The 25,818-nt window shown below is 45.5% G+C and overlaps 1 long non-coding RNA gene across 1 annotated transcript in view; it reads left to right on the plus strand.

The window, feature by feature from the left end:
* Positions 1–23,909, plus strand: part of LOC143818150 (uncharacterized) — a 120,508-nt gene extending 96,599 nt beyond the window's left edge. Inside the window, exon 3 of the long non-coding RNA XR_013224345.1 lies at positions 23,745–23,909. This is a non-coding gene — a long non-coding RNA (uncharacterized LOC143818150). The remainder of the gene's footprint in view (positions 1–23,744) is intronic.
* Positions 23,910–25,818: the final 1,909 nt, after the last annotated feature.

The following is a 25,818-nucleotide window of genomic DNA, read 5'->3' on the forward strand; positions in this document are numbered from 1 at the left end:
CTTCAGGCCAACCTGTTAAACATGCCTCCCTCATTAGACAGATTCTGGAGGCAGCACAAGAAACTAAAGAAATAGCGGTGATAAAGGTAGCTGCACATGTGAGACTCGACACCGAGGAAGCCAGGGGTAACGATAAAGCCGACAAAGCAGCAAAACAGGCAGCACGTAAACCCTTACATCATGCCCACACACTAGATAGCTCTGAAGATGATGAGGAGAGATTGAAGAAAGCTCAGAAACAGGTAGACGACGAAGAACGAGGGCAGTGGCAGAAAAAAGGGGCAGAAGATCAGCAAGGATTATGGAAAAAAGGAACTTTGTTGTGTTTACCCAGAGCCTGGTACCCCGCAGTGGCGAGTGACCTCCACCTACCTACGCATGTATCGGCAAACGGTATGACGCTCAAGGTAAAAGAAAGGTGGTTGGCTCCAGGCTTTGGTAATTTCGCTCGGAACATGTGTGCTGCATGCGCTATATGCCTGGCACACAATCCAGGTCAGACCATTAAAACCCCAACCAAGCATCATGTAAGACCACTGTATCCCTTTCAAAGACTCCAGATCGACTACATCCAGCTTCCTAGGTACAATGGATACGAATATGTGCTTGTGTGTGTGGACATGTTCTCAGGGTGGCCAGAGGCTTATCCAGTTCGTAAAGCCTCAGCAAAAACTACTGCCATTAAAATAGCACATGAACTGATACCCCGTTACGGCATGCCTGAGGTGATCGAGTCAGATAGGGGTACCCATTTTACTGGAGAAATATTCCAGAATGTTATGAAAATGTTGGGAGTAGAAAACCAGTTTCACACTCCGTATCACCCACAGAGTTCAGGTAAAGTGGAAAGATTAAATGGAACAATAAAATTAAAAATCCAGAAGGCCATGGTAGAAACAGGAAAGCCTTGGACCGAGTGTCTACCACTTGCCCTGTATTCCATCCGAAACGCCCCAAGGGGGAAGGCTAAGCTGTCACCACATGAGATTCTTTTTGGTAGAGCAGCAAATTTGGGTTGTTATTTTCCACAACAACTGATGTTGAATACTGAGACTTTAACTGCTTATGTACAAGAATTACAAAAACGTTTAACTAAAGTGCATTCGCAAGTTTTTGCTTCCCTTCCAGATCCAGAAAATCTCGAAGGAGGCCACAAGTTGGAACCTGGTGATCAAATCTACGTGAAAAGACACACCAGAAAGACTCTGGAACCGAGATTTGACGGACCTTTCCAAGTCCTGTTAACAACTCCAACAGCAGTCAAGCTTGAAGGAAAGGCATCATGGATACATGCAAGCCATTGCAAAAAAGCAGTATAAGACTCATGATATTGATGTTAATAATGTTAACCTCAACGGAGGCATGGGAAAGATTGAATTCTCTAGCCCCTTTGAACAATAGATTCGTACAACATCATAGAAAATTAGTGCATGATTTGTTAAATAATACGCAACCCCTGGCAGATTGTTGGATCTGTACCCATTCACCAGTATCAGCCACAAGTATACCTTTTCTAGCAGTTCCCGTGTCAGCTGAAGAAATATTCGCTTGGCCTAATTGTTCAGACAACCTGGCCAACAACCAACCTGGCAATACTATAAATTAGTTAGAGCCACGGATTATCTAGATGACCAGATTTGGGATATATTGGACATATTAAATACTAGTATAGCTGTACAGAATCAGCTTATAATAGTCACTAACCAACATACCCTGGTATTGGATTACCTAACTGCCTCACAAGGGGGTATGTGTCAAATCATCGGACCCACCTGCTGTCATTATATAGACCCGAATAGTACTATGAGTATGAGATTTAAATTAGAAGACGTACAACGACTCAGGGATCAGTATGACAAAGACAATGACCAAAATAAGGATAGCTGGTGGTCAGATACCTTTTCTTTTCTTAACCCGGCCAATTGGTTCAGGGGGATCGGTGGGTGGGTTACCGGGATTATGCAAAGCCTAATACATACAGTTATAGTTATTGTAATTATATATGTATTATTCAAGGTTGTACTCAAGGGTATCTCGGTATGCACAAATAAATTTTGTGTAATGGATGGGAGAATATAAAGTTTTTAGTTTTTTTTTGTAATATCACAAAAAGAATGACTAAAATAATCGTCTATATGACAAGGTTTTGAATGGAATATGTCAAAGGGGGGATTGTGAAGAGCGGAACAAAAATGGTTACCTCAATGAACCAAAAAGAATTTGTGATCAATATTGACCTGTCCATTCAAGGACATTTTAGCTATAGTGTGAAATCCTATTTTTTGTTTGTGAAACTGCCACTTAGGCGAAACTGTACTGTTTTGTTTGTTGTGAAACTATCACATAGCCGAAACTGTTTTTTTTGTCTTCTCTTTTCTCTCTTTGTTTAAACAAGCAAAACTTGTATAACCACTGAAACTACCTGTACAACTATATAAAGAGGGGATAGCACCTTGAAGGCAGGCGTGCAACAGAGGCTTCCCAGTGATATACTATACGAGACGTGTCTTGTGTATTATTTCTGGTGATTCCCCACTTCCAAAGGCTGCTCCGACTGAGTGTGGTCCCGACAACTTTAACACAAGCACAGTTCTGAAGAGCTCATCTCCAGACACACAGAACACTGAATGAGTCCAAACGCTCTACATTTACCTTCTAAACCACACAAAGAGGTGTAGATATGGCGGACAGCCTCCCACCTACACTTCACAAAAATACAACACTTAATATGGCTGATTAACCTCTCTCAGCACTTAGTATGCAGGAGTATTTTACCAGGTTCATATCACTGAGCCTAACATCCTAAGTGACACATATCTATCCTCCAGTATTTTAACAATATCCAAAATTTTGACAGGACTGAGCTTCATAGAACATTTAACCCATAACATAAAGGTAAGGTTAAAAATATAACATCTGATAAGGAAATTAATAAACCATATTCTACCTCACCTTTAAATTCCTTCCCATTTCCCTTTAAGTATTCCTCTTAACAGAATAAAACTTAGATTATAGCAAGTAGAATCTATGTCCTCAAATTATCAGCAATCACTAAGCAAAGATACAATGTTGACAGAAGCTACTGTGGTATTTACAGAAAGCTGTGTGCCCTGGTCACGCTGACCTAAGGGTACCGTCACACATTGAAATTTTCATCGCTGCGACGGCACGATCCGTGACGTCGCAGCGATCGTATGATCATCGCTCCAGCGTCGTAGACTGCGGTCACACGTTGCAATCACGGCGCTGGAGCGATGCCGAAGTCCCCGGGTAACCAGGGTAAACATCGGGTAACTAAGCGCAGGGCCGCGCTTAGTAACCCGATGTTTACCCTGGTTACCAGCGTAAACGTAAAAAAACAAACAGTACATACTCACCCGTCGGTGTCCTTCAGGTCCCTTGCCGTCTGCTTCCTGCTCTGAGTGCAGCCGTACAGTGAGAGCAGAGCGCAGCACCGCTGCGATCTGCTCTCACTTTCCGGCCGGCACTCAGAGCAGGAAGCAGACGGCAAGGGACCTGAAGGACACCGACGGGTGAGTATGTACTGTTTGTTTTTTTACGTTTACGCTGGTAACCAGGGTAAACATCGGGTTACTAAGCGCGGCCCTGCGCTTAGTTACCCGATGTTTACCCTGGTTACAAGCGAAGACATCGCTGGATCGCTGTCACACACAACGATCCAGCGATGTCAGCGGGTGATCAAGCGACGAAAAGAAAGTTCCAAACGATCTGCTACGACGTACGATTCTCAGCAGGATCCCTGATCGCTGCTGCGTGTCAGACACTGCGATATCGTAATGATATCGCTAGAACGTCACGAATCGTACCGTCGTAGCGATCAAAATTGCACTGTGTGACGGTACCCTTAGGGTCAGTATGGTCTAGGGTATCAACCTTGAACATCAAAAACTCTTTACACTGTATCTTTTACCTTTAGCTTAAAATACCGTGTTGTAACATGATTGGTTGTTAATTGTTTGTTCTGTATAATGATTGGTTGATTCATGATTCTCCTATGTCCCCCCACCTGTACTCCCTCCTATGAAATTACTATAAGAGTTGTACCTCGAGACAATGAAGTTAGTTCTGTTCTATCATAGATCAGAGCTCTTGTGGCTACAATAAACCTTTTAACCCTAACAAGGTTGTGACGTCATCATTGGGAGACTGAGAAGTTATTCCTTATCAACATCCATTACAAAACCTTCAGTTTTACTTACACTAGTTGATGCAAAAATAAAAAATTAACACATCCCACTTCAAAAACTACTACTTCTACTATTTTGCAGAACCTCCATGATTTTTTAACAACAAACACCAAATCTTGTAGGCATCAATTTGGGCACATACTGCAACATTTAAGTTTTTGATTCTTCAAGCACTACCACTTTTAAAGCCTGGATGAAGACTGATGCTCAATTTTTATCTTCAGAATTCCCCATAGGTGTTCGATTGGGTTCAGATCAGGAGATACCTTTATATAGCCCAGTGTTCCCCAACTCCGGTCTTGAAGAGCCACCAACAGGTCATGTTTTCAGGATTTCCTTAGTATTGCACAGGTGATGGAATTATTGCCTGTGCAATACAAAGGAAATACTGAAAACATGACCTGTTGGTGGCTCTTGAGGAACGGACTTGGGTAACACTGATATAGCCCATTGGCTGAATCAACTGACATTATTTTTAACTAAGTGGCAGGATTGCTTTTAATTACTAATAGATTTCAGAAGATGTCATGGCTTTCAAAGGCCTTTTGCACCTTTTTTCATGTACACAATACTTTTTACCTGTGTTATTTCTCATTATCATCATTTCTCTCATCAGGTTTACAGTTTCTTATTTTACTATCTGTGTGTTTAAGAGTTATCTACATTGCACTAAAATCCTGAGATGTAGCTTTACTCACAAGGGATTAATTAAGGGTGGGGGTTCATAATTAAGGGTTTATAAGTGGCAGCTGGTTGGGGCATCCAGTCCTTTGGAAGTGCATTGAGCTGTTGGTTGGTTTGCTGCCAGAGGGCAATTTCTCCTGCTCCGTCCACACTCACACTTAGTGTTGAGCATTCCGATACTGCAAGTATCGGGTATCGGCCGATACTTGCTGTATCGGAATTCCGATACCGAGATCCGATACTTTTGTGGTATCGGGTATCGGGTATCGAAACAACATTAATGTAATAATGTGTAAAAGAGAGAATTAAAATAAAAAATATTGCTATACTCACCTCTCCGACGCAGCCCGGACCTCAGCGAGGGAACCGGCAGCGTTGTTTGTTTAAAATTTGCGCGTTTACTTGGTTACGTGAAGTCCCGGCTTGTGATTGGTCGCGGCGGCCATGTTGCCGGGACGCGGACCGATCACAGCAAGCCGTGACGTAATTTCAGGTCCTTGCAGGATTTTAAAATTACATTCCGGCGTTGTGATTGGGCGCGTCGTGGTCACATGGGCGACGTAACCAATCACAAGCCGGGACGTCACGGGAGGCTGGACACGCGCACATTTTAAAATGCGCGCGTGTCCAGCCTCCCGTGACGTCCCGGCTTGTGATTGGTCGCGGCGGCCATGTTGCCGGGACGCGGACCAATCACAACGCCGGAACGTAATTTTAAAATCCTGTAGGACCTGAAATTACGTCACGGCTTGCTGTGATTGGTCCGCGTCCCGGCAACATGGCCGCCGCGACCAATCACAAGCCGGGACTTCACGTAACCAAGTAAACGCGCGAATTTTAAACAAAGAACGCTGCCGCTTCCCTCGGTAAGGTGCAGGCTGCGTCGGAGAGGTGAGTATAGCAATATTTTTTATTTTAATTCTTTCTTTTACACATTAATATGGTTCCCAGGGCCTGAAGGAGAGTTTCCTCTCCTTCAGACCCTGGGAACCATCAGGAATACCGTCCGATACTTGAGTCCCATTGACTTGTATTGGTATCGGGTATCGGTATCGGATTGGATCCGATACTTTGCCGGTATCGGCCGATACTTTCCGATACCGATACTTTCAAGTATCGGACGGTATCGCTCAACACTACTCACACTACAACAGATATTAAACTTCCTCCAATTAGGCCTCTGGCTACACTCTGTAAAAAAAACGCTTTAAATTTTCTTCCTTAGTGAGTGTGAACAAACTGAGTGTGACAGGAGTGTAAGCGCGAACACAATTAAGGGTTTGACTTGTGATTCAGTGACTTTGGATTCAGAGAGTTTTCCAAGAGAGGAATAACTGAATTGCTGTCTGTATTTTATTAATACTTTTTATAATGCTTTATATTTCTTTATATTTCTTTTTACTTAACATTTCTGTCTGTCTGGTTCAATCCCCATTAGGAAATGTGCTCCACTATTGTTAATGCCATCCAGTGCACATCTTGCCACATGTATGCAATCCTTGAGCAGCCGGTCGAGGGTGCATACTGCTGTGCGAGATGTGAGCACGTTGTGCATTTGGAAGCCCAGATACTGAATCTAAATGTGAAGATGGCAACACTGATCCATAGACAACATGGAAAGTAGTCTTCTGCTGACTGAGCAGACACTCAACGGGATAGATGTGGGGAGGATGTTAGTAAGGAACTGCAGAACAGTGAGGCAGCCAGCTGGGTGACAGTTAGAAGGCGTGATAAAGGGAAGAATGCCAGGGAGGCTAGTCCTGATCTGGCTCACCCTAATAAGATTGCTAAGTTGGCAGATGAGGGGGATGCCAGTACGGGGGTAGCACTGCTGAAGCAAGGCATGTCCTCTGAAAGCCGGAGGAGTGACTGCTACAGTAAGGAGGGAAATAGGAGAGCAGGGCAGGCCAGACAGGTGCTGGTTGAGGGGAACTCAATTATTAGGGGACCAGATAGGGCAATCTGTCACAAAGACAGGGATCGTCGAACAGTGTGCTGCCTACCTGGCGCTGGAGTCCGACACATTGCTGATCGGGTTGACAGATTATTGGGAGGGGCTGGTGAGGACCCAGCTGTCATGGTGCACATTGGCACAAATGGCAAAGTTAGAGGTAGGTGGAAGGTCCTTAAAGATGATTTCAGGGAATTAGGCTGCAAGCTTAAAGTAAGGACATCCAAGGTGATATTCTCTGAAATACTGCCTGTACCACATGCCACACCAGAGAGGCAACAGGAGATTAGGGAGATAAATAAGTAGCTCAGGAATTGGTGTAGGAAGGAGGGGTTCGGGTTCCTGGAGAACTGGGACGACTTCTCATTTGGCTACAGGTTCTACGCTAGGGACTGGCTGCACCTCAATGGGGAGGGTGCAGCTGTGCTGGGGGAGAAAATGGCTAGAAGGTTGTAGGAGTGTTTAAACTAGGGATTGGGGGAGGGTATTCATTTTATAAGAGGGGAAGATAGTGCAGATAGTGACCTGGGCACAAATAAATAAATTGGGGGGTGGCATGGGCGGTGGGGTTAGTACAGTTAATATTATAAGAAAGAATAGAGTGAAAGAGAGATACATAAAGTGCATGTATACTTATGCCAGAAGCCTCGCCAACAAAATGGAGGAAATAGAATTAATTTTGCTGGACCATAATTATGACTAGAGTTGAGCGACTTTTACTTTTTTCGGATCGAGTCAAGTTTTGCGAAACCCGACTTTGTCAAAAGTCGGGTCGGGTGAAATCGGCCGATTATTGCGAAAAGTCGGGGGCCGACAAACACGAAACCCAATGCAAGTCAATGGGGAATCAAAGTCGGCAGTGAGTGGAGGACAGGAAAACACCTACAGTGCCCATTTTAATGCCAAAAACATCAATTCTTATTACTGAAGCTTGTCAATCTTAATTTATTTTATAAGAATAGTTAGGCATTGAAAACTGGGGGTCATTTGGCTAAAGTTGTGGGGGGGTAGGGCTGGCTCAAGATGTTCGTGGGCCCAGGAAACGCGGAATATGTCAAGGCGGTGGAGCAGGGAGAGGTAAGTATTTCAACTTTGCAAGTGCTGTGATCCTGAGCAAGCAGGGGGGGCCCACTCGTTGGCATTGGCACTGGCACAGGGCCCCTCATAGTACGGCGGTGTGTTTGACGGCGGGTAGCGCCTCCCACCGGTAGAGACACTTTTGCATACTATGAGGGGCCCTGTGCCAGTGATCTCGCCAACGAGTATGCCCCCCTACCTGATGAAGGAACCTGCAATTTCATCTGCACCTTCCTCTTTGTCCCCGTGTAAGGTGGTATAGTATGCAGGAAGAGAAACCTGACTTTCAGCAGGGTCAGATTCTGGCTGTGTAGAGTGCAAGGGGAATGTAGTGGTCTGGGTCAATGTACCAGCAGACTCATCTAGCAGTGGCTGGGCAATGGGCAGGATGAGGAGGAAACACAGATATAGGCCCAAATAATAAAGTAGGCTAAATGCAGTTCAAAATTGGTAACAGGACTAAACAGTCGGCATTGCTTTGTTTAGCGGAGGACAACTGTAAGGAGTGGCAGACACAGTGAGTAGGCACAAATAATAAAGTGGGCTAAATGCAGTTCAAAATTGGTAACAGAACTAAACAGGCGGCATTGCTTTGTTCAGCGGAGGACAACTGTAAGGAGTGGCAGACACAGTTAGTAGGCCCAAATAATTAAGTAGGCTAAATGCAGTTCAAAATTGGTAACAGGACTAAACTGGCGGCATTGCTTTGTTCAGTGGAGGACAATTGTAATGAGGGGCAGACACAGTTAGTAGGCCCAAATTATAAAGTAGGCTAAATGCAGTTCAAAATTGGTAACATGACTAAACAGGCGGCATTGCTTTGTTCAGTGGAGGACAACTGTAAGTAGTGGCTGACACAGTGAGTAGGCCCAAATAAGTAAGTAGGCTAAATGCAGTTCAAAATTGGTAACAGGACTAAACTGGCGGCATTGCTTTGTTCAGTGGAGGACAATTGTAATGAGGGGCAGACACAGTTAGTAGGCCCAAATTATAAAGTAGGCTAAATGCAGTTCAAAATTGGTAACATGACTAAACAGGCGGCATTGCTTTGTTCAGTGGAGGACAACTGTAAGTAGTGGCTGACACAGTGAGTAGGCCCAAATAAGTAAGTAGGCTAAATGCAGTTCAAAATTGGTAACAGGACTAAACTGGCGGCATTGCTTTGTTCAGTGGAGGACAATTGTAATGAGGGGCAGACACAGTTAGTAGGCCCAAATTATAAAGTAGGCTAAATGCAGTTCAAAATTGGTAACATGACTAAACAGGCGGCATTGCTTTGTTCAGTGGAGGACAACTGTAAGTAGTGGCTGACACAGTGAGTAGGCCCAAATAAGTAAGTAGGCTAAATGCAGTTCAAAATTGGTAAAAGGACTAACCAGGCGGCATTGCTTTGTTCAGCGGAGGACAACTGTAAGGAGTGGCTGACACAGTGAGTAAGCCCAAATAAGTAAGTAGGCTAAATGCAGTTCAAAATTGGTAACAGGACTAACCAGGTGGCATTGCTTTGTTCAGCGGAGGATAACTATAAGGAGTGGCTGACACAGTGAGTAGACCCAAATAAGTAAGTAGGCTAAATGCTGTTCAAAATTGGTAACAGGACTAAACTGGCGGCATTGCTTTGTTCAGCGGAGGACAACTGTAAGGAGTGGCTGACACACTGAGTAGGCCCAAATAAGTAAATAGGCTAAATGCAGTTCAAAATTGGTAACACGACTAACCAGGCGGCATTGCTTTGTTCAGCGGAGGACAACTGTAAGGAGTGGCTGACACAGCGAGTAGGCCCAAATAAGTAGGCTAAATGCAGTTCAAAATTGGTAACAGGACTAAACTGGCGGCATTGCTTTGTTCAGCAGAGGACAACTGTAAGGAGTGGCTGACACACTGAGTAGGCCCAAATAAGTAAATAGGCCAAATGCAGTTCAAAATTGGTAACACGATTAACCAGGCGGCATTGCTTTGTTCAGTGGAGGACAACTGTAATGAGGGGCAGACACAGTGAGTTGGCCCAAATAAGTAAGTAGGCTAAATTTCTGCCAAAAAATTGTTCATAAATAAACAGGTGGCATAGCTAGGTACAGGGGTGGGCTCCTCTGCTGAGTAGCAGACAGTGGTAGTAGGCGCAAAGTATTAACTGGTCTAAATGGAGGCCAGGGCCCCTGTATATTTTAACTATCATCTATCATTTCAACAAATTTGTATTGGCAGTGCCATTGAAAGATTTAACAGCACAGACTACACAGCGGTGGAGCAGGGAGCGGTAAGTATTGCAAGTGGTAGAGCACTGTTCGAGCTGGGGGGAACACTCTCTCGTGGGCGGCGGTACTGGCACAGGGCCCCTCATATTACGACGGTGTGTCTGACGTTGGTTGTGCACCACCACCATCAGAGACACTTCATTGTACTATGAGGGACCCTGTACCAGTGCCATCGCCCAAGAGTGGGCACACCCACCTGTCCAGGCAAACGGCACTTGCACGGGTGCTTGCGCCAGGTGGTGACCACGGCCCTGTGGGGGGAGTCAGCCCATTTAGGGAGGTATAAAAATGGCCTATGGTGGACATTCAGCAGCTGCAAATGGAGGAATTGGATAAGTCAGTAAGAGGAGGCCAAAAGCAAGACATTTTTCAGGCAAGCTACGTGTCAGCAGGGGAAGGTGGGGCCAAATAATTTGAAATCCATGATTGGTTCATTTTAATGAAGGTTAGAGCATCAACATTTCGGGTAGCCAGACATGTCCTTTTTTCGGTCAGTATTGAACCAGCAGCACTGAAGATTCTTTCGGATAGCACACTAGCAGCAGGGCAAGCGAGCTCCTGTAATGCATATTCTGCCAATTCAGGCCAAGTGTCTATTTTAGATGCCCAGTAATCAAAGGGGAATGACCTGTGAGGGAGAACATCGATGAGGGAGGAAAAGTAGTTTGTAGCCATACTGGAAAAATGCTGTCTCCTGTCACTTTGAATCGATGCAGCAATACCTGTCGTGTCAGCGGTCATTGCGAAATCACTCCACAACCTGGCCATAAAACCCCTCTGTCCAACGCCACTTCGGATTTGTGCACCTCTAACACATCTACCATGTTGCCCCCTACGGCTCGTGTGAGAACCATCACCGCCGCTGTGTGCTGGGAATGCCTGAACCAAACGGTCTACAAGAGTTGCTTGTTTGGCAGCCAATATTTGCTCAAGGTTCTCATGTGGCATGATATTTTGCAATTTCCCTTTATAGCGTGGATCCAGGAGGCAGGACAACCAGTAATCGTCATCGGTCATCATTTTGATAATGCAGGGGTCCCTTTTAAGGATACGCAAGGCATACTCAGCCATGTGGGCCAATGTTCCAGGTGTCAATTCACTGCTTGTGCTGGGTTGAGGAGCACTTTCTTGCAAATCAACTTGTGTCCCGAAAAAACCTGTACCTGACCTTGCAATGCCACCAGTTTCTGTTGCCCCCTGAGAAGCATCCTCCCATAAATATTCATCCCCATCATCCTCCTCCTCCTCCTCTTCGTCCGCCACCTCATCCAGGAGAGTTCCTTGAGCAGACAATGGCTGACTGTCATCAAGGCTTCCCTCCTCCTCGGCTGCAGACGCCTGCTCCTTAATGTGCGTCAAACTTTGCATCAGCAGATGCATTAGTGGGATGCTCATGCTTATGATGGCGTTGTCTGCACTTACCAGCCGTGTGCATTCCTCAAAACACTGAAGGACTTGACAGAGGTCTTGTAGCTTCGACCACTGCACACCAGACAACTCCATGTCTCCCATCCAAGTGCCTGCCAGTGTATGTGTATCCTCCCACAAATAAATTACAGCACGCCTCTGTTCACACAGCCTCTGAAGCATGTGCAGTGTGGAGTTCCACCTTGTTGCAACGTCGATTATTAGGCAGTGCTGGGGAAGCTTCAGCGATCGCTGATGGTTCAGCATACGGCTGGAGTGTACGGGCGACCGGCGGATGTGCGAGCAAAGTCTTTGCCCCTTCAGGAGCAGGGCTGGTAACCCCGGATAATTTTTCAGGAAGCACTGCACCACCAGGTTCAAGGTGTGAGCCAGGCAAGGTATGTGTTTCAGTTGTGAAAGGGCTATGGCAGCCATAAAATTCCTTCCGTTATCACTGACTACCTTGCCTGCCTCAAGATGTACACTGCCCAGCCATGACCGAGTTTCTTGCTGCAAGTACTCGGACAGTACTTCCGCAGTGTGTCTGTTGTCGCCCAAACTCTTCATTTGTAAGACAGCCTGCTGCCGCTTACCACTAGCTGTTTGATAATGGGACACCTCGTGTGCAACGCTGGCAGCTGCGGATGGAGTGGTCATGCGACTGCGCTCTGTGGACGAGCTTTCGCTTCTGGAGGAGGAGGAGGGGTGGCGAACGCCTAAAGCCAACTGTTTCCTAGACCGTGGGCTAGGCAGAACTGTCCCACTATGGCTGTCCCCTGTGGACCCTGCATCCACCACATTAACCCAGTGCGCCGTGATGGACACGTAATGTCCCTGGCCATGCCTACTGGTCCATGTATCTGTTGTGAGGTGCACCTTTCCACTGACTGATTGCCTCAGTGCATGGACAATGCGGTCTTTGACATGCTGGTGGAGGGCTGGGATGGCTTTTCTCGCAAAGAAGTGCCGACTGGGTAGGTCATAGCGTGGTACTGCGTAGGCCATCAGGTCTTTGAAAGCTTCGCTTTCAACCAACCGGTAGGGCATCATCTCTAACAAGATCAGTCTAGCAATGTGGGCATTCAAACCCTGTGTACGCGGATGAGAGGATGAATACTGTTGTGAATTCTGTTCTCGAGCTCCCTCCTGTGGTTATGAATGGTACTTCGGCGAGTTCTGTTCATGGACTCCCTCTGGTGGCTGTGACTGGAGCTGCTGGTTCTGAGATTCATTCTCCAGCTAATCTCGTTGAGGCCTTGGCTGGCTGCTCTATTTAACTCCAGTCAGATCGTTACTTGATGCCAGCTGTCAATGTCCTAGTACTGGTTCAGTTCTCTTGGATCTTTCAGATGACCTGTCTACTTCAGCAAAAGCTAAGTCCCTGCTAGCTTATTTGTTACCACTGTTTTTTTGTCCAGCTTGCTATAATGATTTTGTCCTGTTAGCTGGAAGCTCTGGGATGCAGAGTGGCACCACCGCGCCGTGAGTCGGTGCGGTGGTTTCTTTTGCACACTCTGCGTGGTTTTTTTGTTAGTTTTTATGCTGACCGCAAAGATACCTTTTCTGTCCTCAGTCTGTTTAGTTAAGGCTGGCCTCCTTTGCTGAAACCTATTTCATTCCTGTGTTTGTGACTTCCATCTTAACTCACAGTCAATATATGTGGGGGGCTGCCTATTTCTTCGGGGAATTTCTCTGAGGCAAAGTAGGCTGTATTTTCTATCATTAGGGGTAGTTAGCTCTTAGGCTGTGAAGAGGCGTCTAGGCAGAGTTAGGAACGCTCCACGGCTATTTCTAGTTGTTGTGATAGGATTAGGACTTGCGGTCAGCAGAGCTCCCACTTCCCAGAGCTCGTCCTGTAATACTAGTTTGCTCATCTGGTCATTTCTAGTGCTCCTAATCACCAGTTCAATCATAACAGTACAGCTGGCCCACAAAGTGTTAATGCATCTCAATAGAGGGATAAGAGAAGTTCTGAGACCATTTTTTTTTCCTCTGCAGTGTGTTTTGTTTCTCTTTTCCCCTAAATCTCTGGGTGGTTCAGGACACAGGTGTAGATATGGACATTCAAGGTCTGTCCTCTTGTGTGGATCAACTCACTGCAAGGGTGCAAGGCATTCAAGATTATGTAGTTCAGAACCCGATGTTAGAACCCAGAATTCCAATTCCTGATTTGATTTCTGGGGATAGATCTAAGTTCCTGAATTTCAAAAATAAATGTAGACTGTTTTTTGCTTTGAAACCCCGCTCCTCTGGTGACCCCATTCAGCAAGTAAAAATCATTATTTCTTTGCTGCGTGGCGACCCTCAAGACTGGGCATTTTCCCTTGCACCAGGAGATCCTGCATTGCGTAATGTAGATGCGTTTTTTCTGGCGCTTGGATTGCTTTATGATGAACCAGATTCAGTGGATCAGGCAGAGAAAATTTTGCTGGCTTTGTGTCAGGGTCAGGATGAAGCGGAGGTATATTGTCAGAAGTTTAGAAAGTGGTCTGTGCTTACTTAGTGGAATGAATGTGCCCTGGCGGCAATTTTCAGAAAGGGTCTTTCTGAAGCCCTTAAGGATGTTATGGTGGGATTCCCCATGCCTGCTGGTCTGAATGAGTCTATGTCCTTGGCCATTCAGATCGATCGACGCTTACGTGCGCGCAAAAATGTGCACCATTTGGCGGTGTTTTCTGAGCAGAGGCCTGAGCCTATGCAATGTGACAGGACCTTGACCAGAGCTGAACGGCAAGAGTACAGACGTCAGAATGGGCTGTGTTTTTACTGTGGTGACTCCACTCACGCTATCTCTGATTGTCCTAAGCGCACTAAACGGTTCGCTAGGTCTGCCACCATTGGTACGGTACAGCCAAAATTTCTTTTGTCCATTACTCTGATTTGCTCTTTGTCGTCCTATTCTGTTATGGCATTTGTGGATTCAGGCGCTGCCCTGAATTTGATGGACTTGGAGTTTGCCAGGCGCTGTGGTTTTTTCTTGGAGCCCTTACAGTATCCTATTCCATTGAGAGGAATTGATGCTACACCTTTGGCCAAGAATAAGCCTCAGTACTGGACTCAATTGACCATGTGCATGGCTCCTGCACATCAGGAGGATATTCGCTTTTTGGTGTTGCATAATCTGCATGATGTGGTCGTTTTGGGTTTGCCATGGCTACAGGTCCATAATCCAGTATTGGATTGGAAATCAATGTCTGTATCCAGCTGGGGTTGTCAAGGGGTACATGGGGATGTCCCATTGTTGTCTATTTCATCTTTCAATCCTTCTGAAGTCCCTGAGTTCTTGTCAGATTACCGGGATGTATTTGCCCTACCTCCTCATAGGGATTGCGATTGTGCTATTAATTTGATTCCTGGTAGTAAGTTTCTGAAGGGCCGACTGTTCAATTTATCTGTGCCAGAACACGCTGCAATGCGGAGTTATATAAAGGAGTCCTTGGAGAAAGGGCATATTCGCCCGTCATCGTCACCGTTGGGAGCAGGGTTCTTTTTTGTGGCCAAGAAGGATGGTTCTCTGAGACCTTGTATAGATTATCGCCTTCTCAATAAAATGACCGTCAAATTTCAGTACCCTTTGCCGCTACTGTCTGATTTGTTTGCTCGGATTAAGGGAGCTAGCTGGTTCACCAAGATAGATCTTCGAGGGGCGTATAATCTTGTGCGTATTAAACGGGGCGACGAATGGAAAACAGCATTTAATACGCCCGAGGGCCATTTTGAGTACTTGGTGATGCCATTCGGGCTTTCTAATTCTCCATCTGTGTTTCAGTCCTTTATGCATGACATCTTCCGAAAGTACCTGGATAGATTCATGATTGTATATTTGGATGATATTTTGGTCTTTTCGGACAATTGGGAGTCTCATGTGAAGCAGGTCAGAATGGTGTTCCAGGTCCTTCGTGCTAATTCCTTGTTTGTGAAGGGGTCTAAATGTCTTTTTGGAGTTCAGAAGGTTTCATTTTTGGGCTTCATTTTTTCCCCTTCTACTATCGAGATGGACCGTGTTAAAGTTCAGGCCATTTATGATTGGACTCAGCCTACTTCTGTGAAGAGCCTTCAGAAATTCCTGGGCTTTGCTAATTTTTACTGTCGCTTCATCGCTAATTTTTCTAGTGTTGTTAAACCATTGACTGATTTGACCAAGAAAGGTGCTGATGTGGTCAATTGGTCCTCTGCGGCCGTTGAGGCTTTTCAGGAGCTGAAGCGTCGTTTTTCTTCTGCCCCTGTATTGTGTCAGCCAGATGTTTCGCTCCCATTTCAGGTCGAGGTGGATGCTTCTGAGATTGGAGCAGGGGCTGTTTTGTCTCAAAGAGGTTCTGATGACTCTGTGATGAAACCATGTGCTTTCTTTTCTAGAAAGTTTTTGCCTGCTGAGCGCAATTATGATGTGGGCAATCGAGAGTTGTTGGCTATGAAGTGGGCGTTTGAGGAGTGGCAACATTGGCTTGAAGGAGCCAAGCATCTCGTGGTGGTCTTGACGGATCACAAGAATCTGACTTATCTCGAGTCTGCCAAGCGGTTGAATCCTAGACAGGCTCGATGGTCGCTGTTTTTCTCCCGCTTCAATTTTGTGGTTTCGTACCTTCCGGGTTCTAAGAATGTGAAGGCTGATGCCCTTTCAAGGAGTTTTGTGCCTGATTCTCCGGGAGTTCCTGAGCCGGCTGGTATTCTCAAAGAGGGGGTAGTTTTGTCTGCCATCTCCCCTGATTTGCGGCGGGTGCTGCAGGAGTTTCAGGCTGATAGACCTGACCGTTGCCCAGCGGAGAAGCTGTTTGTCCCTGATAGATGGACTAGTAGAGTTATCTCTGAGGTTCATTGTTCGGTGTTGGCTGGTCATCCTGGAATCTTTGGTACCAGAGATTTTGTGGCTAGATCCTTTTGGTGGCCTTCCTTGTCACGAGATGTGTGTTCTTTTGTGCAGTCTTGTGGGACTTGTGCTCGGGCTAAGCCCTGCTGTTCTCGTGCCAGTGGGTTGCTTTTGCCCTTGCCGGTCCCGAAGAGGCCCTGGATGCATATTTCCATGGATTTTATTTCAGATCTTCCTGTCTCTCAGAGGATGTCAGTTATCTGGGTGGTTTGTGATCGCTTCTCTACGATGGTCCATTTGGTACCTTTGCCTAAATTGCCTTCCTCCTCTGATTTGGTTCCATTGTTTTTCCAGCATGTGGTTCATTTACATGGCATTCCGGAGAACATCGTGTCGGACAGAGGTTCCCAGTTTGTTTCAAGATTTTGGCGGTCCTTTTGTGCTAAGATGGGCATTGATTTGTCTTTTTCTTCAGCTTTCCATCCTCAGACAAATGGCCAAACCGAACGAACCAATCAGACTTTGGAAACATATCTGAGATGCTTTGTTTCTGCTGATCAGGATGATTGGGTGTCCTTCTTGCTTTTGGCAGAGTTCGCCCTTAATAATCGGGCCAGCTCGGCCACTTTGGTTTCGCCTTTTTTCTGTAATTCTGGTTTCCACCCTCGTTTTTCTTCAGGGCAGGTTGAGCCTTCGGACTGTCCTGGTGTGGATTCTGTGGTGGACAGGTTGCAGCAAATTTGGACTCATGTAGTGGACAATTTGACATTGCCCCAGGAGAAGGCTCAACGTTTCGCTAACTGCCGTCGCTGTGTTGGTCCCCGACTTCGTGTTGGGGATTTGGTTTGGTTGTCGTCTCGTTTTGTTCCTATGAAGGTTTCGTCTCCTAAGTTTAAGCCTCGTTTCATTGGTCCTTATAAGATTTCTGAAATTCTTAATCCTGTGTCATTTCGTTTGGACCTTCCAGCTTCTTTCACCATCCATAATGTGTTCCATAGGTAGTTATTGCAGAGATATGTGGCTCCTATGGTTCCCTCCGTTGATCCTCCTGCCCCGGTGTTGGTTGAGGGGGAGTTGGAGTATGTGGTGGAGAAGATTTTGGATTCACGTATTTCGAGACGGAAACTTCAGTACCTAGTCAGGAGGATAATTCCTGGGTGGTTTCCTCTGATGTTCATGCTGCCGATCTTGTTCGTGCCTTTCATTTGGCTCGTCCGGATCGGCCTGGAGGCTCTGGTGAGGGTTCGGTGACCCCTCCTCAAGGGGGGGGTACTGTTGTGAATTCTGTTCTCGAGCTCCCTCCTGTGGTTATGAATGGTACTTCGGCGAGTTCTGTTCATGGACTCCCTCTGGTGGCTGTGAGTGGAGCTGCTGGTTCTGAGATTCATTCTCCAGCTGATCACGTTGAGGCCTTGGCTGGCTGCTCTATTTAACTCCACTCAGATCGTTACTTGATGCCAGCTGTCAATGTCCTAGTACTGGTTCAGTTCTCTTGGATCTTTCAGATGACCTGTCTACTTCAGCAAAAGCTAAGTCCCTGCTAGCTTATTTGTTACCACTGTTTTTTTGTCCAGCTTGCTATAATGATTTTGTCCTGTTAGCTGGAAGCTCTGGGATGCAGAGTGGTACCACCGCACCGTGAGTCGGTGCGGTGGTTTCTTTTGCACACTCTGCGTGGTTTTTTTGTTAGTTTTTATGCTGACCGCAAAGATACCTTTTCTGTCCTCAGTCTGTTTAGTTAAGGCTGGCCTCCTTTGCTGAAACCTATTTCATTCCTGTGTTTGTGACTTCCATCTTAACTCACAGTCAATGTATGTGGGGGCTGCCTATTTCTTTGGGGAATTTCTCTGAGGCAAGGTAGGCTGTATTTTCTATCATTAGGGGTAGTTAGCTCTTAGGCTGTGAAGAGGCATCTAGGCAGAGTCAGGAACGCTCCACGGCTATTTCTAGTTGTTGTGATAGGATTAGGACTTGCGGTCAGCAGAGCTCCCACTTCCCAGAGCTCGTCCTGTAATACTAGTTTGCTCATCTGGTCATTTCTAGTGCTCCTAACCACCAGTTCAATCATAACAGAATACTTTCTTTTCCTATCGAGAGTCTCTTGTAGGGTGAGCTGGACTGGAGAGCTGCATATGGTGGAACTAGCGGTGGTGGTGGTGGTGGACATGGCGGATTGAGAGAGGGTTGGTGATGGTATTCTTGATGCTGGCCTACATAGTGTTTCCTACCAAAAACCTTGTGATTCCCTGACTGCTTTGGCCTTGCGACGATACCTCCACATTTACTGCTGGTGTCCTAACCGGTGGGCTTACAGTGAGGGAAGCAATGTAACGTTGCTGACTACCTTCATTCTGAGCAGGTGCACCAATGGTACGGGACGTTTGGTAGTTAGTCCAGGCTTGCAAGTGCATGCTGGTTAAATGTCTACGCATGCACGTTGTATTTAAATTTTGAAGATTCTTCCCTCTGCTAAAGGTTTTTGAGCATTTCTTACGGATAACTTTTGACTGATTATTTGGATCTTGGTTAAAAAATTGCCACATTGCACTCTTCCTACTATCGAATACCTTTTCAGGCATTGCATGCTGTGGTACTTTCACCGGTTGGACATGCTGTCCTAAAACTGTTTTTGTTTTTGACACACGTTTTTGGCCTGATACGGGCCTGCCAGATGACAGCTGTTGCGATGTAGATGGCTGCTGCGGATCATCCTCCTCCGCTTCTGAGCTACTGGCAGTGGCACCCTCTTCCCCCAATGGCTGCCAATCTGGGTCAACAACTGGGTCATCTATCACCTCCTCTTCAATGTCATGTGCACCTTCCTCTGTGTCACCGTGTAAGGTGCTATAGCGTTTGGGACGGGGCACCATAGTCTCATCAGGGTCAGATTCTGGCTGAGTACACTGCGAGGGCAATTTAGTGATCTGAGTCAATGGAACAGCATAATAATCTAGCTGTGGCTGTGCATCAGTGCACTCCATGTCCGATTTATCTTGTAATGGGCAGTTAACAATTTCCCTTTCTAACCCAGGCACGGTATGTGTAAAGAGCTCCATGGAGTAACCTGTAATGTCGCCTGACGCATCCTTCACTTTTGGTTTGGGTGAAGGACACAAGGAAACGTCTTGTTCCTGACCAGGAACATCCACTGACGACTCGCTGCTTTTATATTTGGAACTTTCTGAAGAGGAGGCGAAAGAGCTAGAGGCTGCGTCAGCAAGGAAAGTCAAAACTTTTTCCTGCTGCTCCGGCTTTAAAAGCGGTTTTCCTACTCCAAGATAATGGAGCCTTCGAGGCCTTGTGTAGCCAGACGATGACGCTGGCTCAACATCTCCAGCCTTAGGTGCTATTTTGCTTTTCCCACTACCACCAGATGCTCCACCACCACCACCATCACCATCAGTACCAGCTGGCAACAACCGCCCATGGCCTCTTCCACCAGACTTCCTCATTTTTGGGAAAATGTTACCAAAATAACAACCGTTATATGGTACTGTAAAACAAGGTAGAAGGTGTATCTAAACTTGTTGAGAATTTAAATCTCCCTTTTTACTTTGGGGAGATTGCACCGCAACTCAGGCCCAGTGTATAACACAACACAATGTAAGTGGTAGAACGTGGCTGGCTGATATACGACAAACTAACAGAACTGACGTATATCCACTTTGTGACAATTTGAATCTCCCTTTTTATTTTGGGGAGACTGCACCGCAACTCAGGCCCAGTATATAACACAACACAATGTAAGTGGCAGAACGTGGCTGGCTGATATATGACAAACTAACAGAACTGACATATATCCACTTTGTGACAATTTGAATCTCCTTTTTTGGGGGGGAGACTGCACCGCAACTCAGGACCAGTGTATAACACAACACAATGTAAGTGGCAGAACGTGGCTGGCTGATATGCGACAAACTAACAGAACTGACGTATATCCACTTTGTGACAATTTGAATCTCCTTTTTTGGGGGGGAGACTGCACCGCAACTCAGGCCCAGTGTATAACACAACACAATGTAAGTGGCAGAACGTGGCTGGCTGATATACGACAAACTAACAGAACTGACGTATATCCACTTTGTGACAATTTGAATCTCCCTTTTTATTTTGGGGAGACTGCACTGCAACTCAGGCCCAGTGTATAACACAACACAATGTAAGTGGCAGAACGTGGCTGGCTGATATACAACAAACTAACAGAACTGACGTATATCTACTTTGTGACAATTTGAATCTCCCTTTTTTTGGGGGAGACTGCACCGCAACTCAGGACCAGTGTATAACACAACACAATGTACGGTAAGTGGCAGAACGTGGCTGGCTGATATGCGACAAACTAACAGAACTGACTTATATCCACTTTGTGACAATTTGAATCTCCCTTTTTATTTTGGGGAGACTGCACTGCAACTCAGGCCCAGTGTATAACACAACACAATGTAAGTGGCAGAACGTGGCTGGCTGATATACAACAAACTAACAGAACTGACTTATATCCACTTTTTGACAATTTGAATCTCCCTTTTTTGGGGAGAGACAGCACCACAACTCAGGCCCAGTGTATAACACAACACAATGTAAGTGGCAGAACATGGCTGGCTGATATGCGACAAACTAACAGAACTGACGTACTGTATATCCACGTTGTGACAATTTGAATCTCCTTTTTATTTTTAATTTCTAATTTAGAACTCCTTGCTATTAGCTTAGTCTGTTTGGTCGCCTTTACCCCTCTCTCCCCCCTTTTTTTGCTGCCAGTGCTACATCAGGGCGCTGTGTCCTATGTTCTCGGCTTCAGATTATGGTGCTGGAAGTTGCGCTCCGCGCATGCGCCATTTGTGTTCCTCTTTGTGGGCTGATTCAGCCTTACCTACGTCACACTAGTTTTATCTTGAGCGGCGTGCAGTGCGCAAGCGCCAAGCTAATGCCCGGGACTAGGCGTTGTGCGCGTACTTTCACTTTCATTTTACTTGCGATTACTTATCCTTGTGAAGGTGCCCACATATATCGCTTACGTTGACGTTGATTATGGTATGTACCCATACGTTCCTTGCCCACCTGCTGGCAATTCTTTCTTATTAACCTACCGCTATTTAAGATTCCCTGACTTGTTCCCCAGCACTTCCCCTGACGAAGCTGCGGCTAGCAGCGATACGCGTGGGGCCTCTCCCACACCCCCTGGATCCCGGGATCCCCTTCCCCTACTGCTGACTTCTGATGGCCGACGGCCTACGCCACTTACTGGATGACCTAACTGGGTGACTTATCCTTTACCCCTCTTTATCTGCTTATCTTTGTGCCACAGGTTTTTACCTCTTTGGCACTTCTATACCGCTGTAGTGGTATTGTTCCCCTATTGGGCCACTCCCTGTTTGATTATATATCTATTTGTTATTTTCTTCCAATTGGCTTATTGGGGCCGTATTGGTGGCTCTAGCATTTCCATCTACATAAGGGCATTATATTTATCATATGGTTGTCTGGGGACGCCCAAGCTCGATGTGCCTATCCATATTTATATACTGTTATATGTTGGCTACTCAAGTAGGGGGTCATACTGTTATTATATACACATAGGATATATGGTATTTCATACTTTATACTTTAGGTCATTGTTATACATTGTCTGATTTTTTTCATTCCAACATTATATCGGTGGTGTATTTTTGCCTCTGTTATTTATTGTCTGTATTCGGGCCATCTATTGACTAGCATTTACTATGGGACCGGTGGTGTGTCTGTTGTATTTTAGCATGTTTTTATTCTTGTGCACTTGTCTCTTTTTCTAATAAACGATTGTCATATTTTGTTATTGATATTGTATTCCCTTTGGGTGTGCGCCCTATATGCACGGTTTCTTTTCTTGCCTCCTTCATATAATCCTTTTAGCTATGCATTGAGTGGCACCCCTCATTATAATACTTTTAGTATTTGGAGTAATACATCCGCCCAGTTGTGGTGCTCCCTGGCCCCCCAACTTTTCCTTCTGAAAGATGATGCCTTGTCTACAGCTACAGCATTAGTTAATCATGTCTTTTGTACTTGGGGGATCTCAAGAATGATCACCTCAGATAGAGTCACTTTACAGGAAAAATCATGCAAGCAGTTTGTACTATTCTAGGTGTACAACAGTTCCATGTACCTTACCTTCCACAGTCTGCTGGTATTGTGGAAAGGATGAATAGAACAATAAAATCCAGAATTGCCAAGATGCTATTGGACAAAGGCAATACTTGGGTTGATGCTGTACCTTTTGTACTGTTGAGTGTGAGAGGAAAAACTTCTTCCACAACTCAGTTTACTCCTTTTGAACTTATGACAGGAAGAAAAATGCCATTGATTTTTCCACATGAACCATTTTTGTCCACACCTCAAAAAGATGCTGTTGCAAGGTCCAAATGGTTGCAATTGTTGCAGGAAAACTTGAAAAAAATTCTTCCATATGCTGCATCAAGATTGCAGAGAATGGAGCCACCGTATGAATCCAAATTCAAGAAAGGGGCTCAAGTGATGATTAAAACTTTCAGGAAAAATGAAAGGAAAAGTAAATGGGAAGGTCTCTTTGAGATCATTGAAACCATGGGACAAGTTATGATTCTTGTGCAACGAGCATCTAATGTGGTTAAAAATACCCGCAGACAACAAAGAGTGTGGGTACATGTCGATCAATGCAAATTATATGTTGCAAAATAGTGATACTGCATTTCTTTTAGGAAGAAATGGATTCCAATAAGAGCTGGAATACTGTTAAATATTAATTATTAATTGAATTATTCTTATTCAATTCTGTGCTGAGCACATTGCTTCTTGCTGACATTACAAAGGGCTATTTCTGTGTGTGTAGCTCAACACCATATAAAGGGGAACACGTGGTCTGTGGGACACATTTATAAACGCCTCTTAGGAGGGTGTGGGGGCTTTTGTCACGTGGGGGCTGTCACCTCCTGCCTTCACCATCATTCTCCATGGACATCAGACAAGTCACAGAAGGAAGGAACAGCTGATAGCGGTAGCCATGATGACCTTCAGATTTCACACAGACAGATGGCTTTTACCATTCAGAACTTTGGGAAAGATGAGTATCAAGTGCTGATATCTACACATGGACAATCTGTTCGTAACTTTTTCATCTATTTTATGTTTTGCTGGAATGTGGTTTTTCTGTGGACAATTCAATAAACCACTACCTTTTTTATGAGAATATCATGACATTTTTCTTTAAGAGTAATGCACCTGGTGAATAGTCTTGATTAAATAAATGTGCGAAAATAAGCATATTTAACATTGGCCAAGCCAGCCAGTTTTGATTTTTTGTGCTATTTTTGCGTGAATTTCCTTTATCTTGCATACAGGGGAAGAGAGAAGAGCTTCACTAGATGTTGTGCAAGTTTTCAGGAATTCCACTTCAAAACTTCAAGTCACAAAGATCTCACAAGAACCTATGAGTAAGGAGACTTTAACAGGTGTCAGCCGGATTGACAAGCAATAGCATTGGAAGTGCTGAAAATAGACGTGTTGTTGACTGGAGCCCAGCGTTGTCTAACAAAGGAACTACAAGCTGAGATATTTCAAGGTAAGAAAAATGGATTTAATTAATACGTATGCTAAATCAAGTCAGATAGAATTTGTAAGTTTGTACAAATCTAATCTAGCTTAGAAATTTTCTGGCTTAGCTTGTTTGCAGAATGCAAGAAAGCAAATCTAAAGTTAGATTCTAAGCTAATATCTAGAAAAAAATAAAAAGCGCAACTGAAAAATATAATACATATGGTGTTAGGGTTCGAGTTCCCATCTCTGCACAGGGGGAATCTCGGGCCATCTCCGCTGTAGTCTCCCATTCTTCTCCTGCCGCAGTGGAGTCTGCTCAGCGGAGATGTCGGTCCCAGCATCTCGCTCAGTCTGACTCTGTACAGAGAGTTACTGCTGCTTTTCCTGCTTCTGCCATTGAAGTCAGTGCTGGGCAGCGGCAAGCAGACACTTCTGGGACTAAGTCCTGCTTTTCTCGTTCTGAGCATTGTTATGACCTGGTGGTTAAGAGGCAACATGGGACAAGCTCTGAGGAGGTGGTATCTGTACTGACCGCAGTTCCTAATCCTAACACCAACACTAGAAGTAGCCGTGGGATGTTCCTGTCACTCCCTAGACACCTCGTCACAGCCTGAGAACTAACTACCCCTAACGATGGAAACAGAAAGCTATCTTGCCTCAGAGAAAACCCCCAAAGGAAAGATAGCCCCCCACAAATATTGACTGTGAGTGGAGAGGGAAATGACATACACAGAATGAAAACAGGATTTAGCAAAGGAGGCCAAAACTACCTAAATAGACAGAACAGAAAAGGATACTGTGCGGTCAGTATTAAAAGCTAAATAACCCATGCAGAGTTTACAAAAATAATCTCCACACCGACTCACGGTGTGGAGGGCAAATCTGCTTCCTCAGAGCTTCCAGCTAAGCTGAATATATCATACTGAAAAGCTGGACAAGAAAAAACATAACATGAGCTGAGCTATTAAGTCCACAGCAGGTGGACAACAAAAGAACAAGCAAAGACTTATCTTTTGCTGAAATGGACCGGCAATCAGAGAAATCCAAGGAGAGATCTGAATCCAACCAAGAAACATTGACAGCTGGCACTGGCTGAAGCCCAGAGCCAGGTTAAATAGCAGAGCCAGGAGAGAAGATCAGTGGAAGCAGCTGCTAATGCTAAATCCAAGGAGCAGCAGTTCCACTCAAAACCACCAGAGGGAGCCCAAGGGCAGAATTCACAAAAGTGCCATTTACAACCACCGGAGGGAGCCCAAGAACGGAATTCACAACAGAGCATGCCCAGAGTAAGATCTCTCAGTGGAGATCGAGGGTCACATGATCAGACACTGCAGCTAAGGTCCTGTAGGTGCTCACGCTCTGTGGCAGCCTCTCATTGGTCCTTTCTGGAAGGTCCTGTACGTGCTGCAACTATTTAAGGCTATTTAAGGCTAGTATTGCTCTTTATTTATGTACTTTGCACCAGTGTGGTCTTGTATTAGTGTGTTCAGGGACCCGTCTGAAATAAGCCCCTAGAATGCTGGCACCTCCGTCGAGGAGTTTGTATGCTTAGGTATTCAGGGACCTGGCCGAAATAAGCCCCTAGAATGCTGGCACCCCCGGCGAGGAGTTTCGTGTGCATGCATGACCACTGACTGCTCTTGTTAGGCAGTTAGCCTGTGCCTCTGTGGAGTCTAACAGGGCGCGGTGCTTTGAGTTCACGGCTGCTCTGTGAAATAACAGCGTTAGCTAACACCGCCATTTAGTTCCGCTATTTGCTAGCAGCAGGTTCTCCTGCACGGTGGACCCCGGGCTGCGAACGCATCTATCATAATAAAATCTATATATTCATTTGGTGCATTCCGCTAGCCCTAACAGAATATTAGCGCCAGGGTCTGG

The sequence above is a fragment of the Ranitomeya variabilis genome, chromosome 3, assembly GCF_051348905.1.
Source record: "Ranitomeya variabilis isolate aRanVar5 chromosome 3, aRanVar5.hap1, whole genome shotgun sequence".
Taxonomy (NCBI): Eukaryota; Metazoa; Chordata; class Amphibia; order Anura; family Dendrobatidae; genus Ranitomeya; species Ranitomeya variabilis.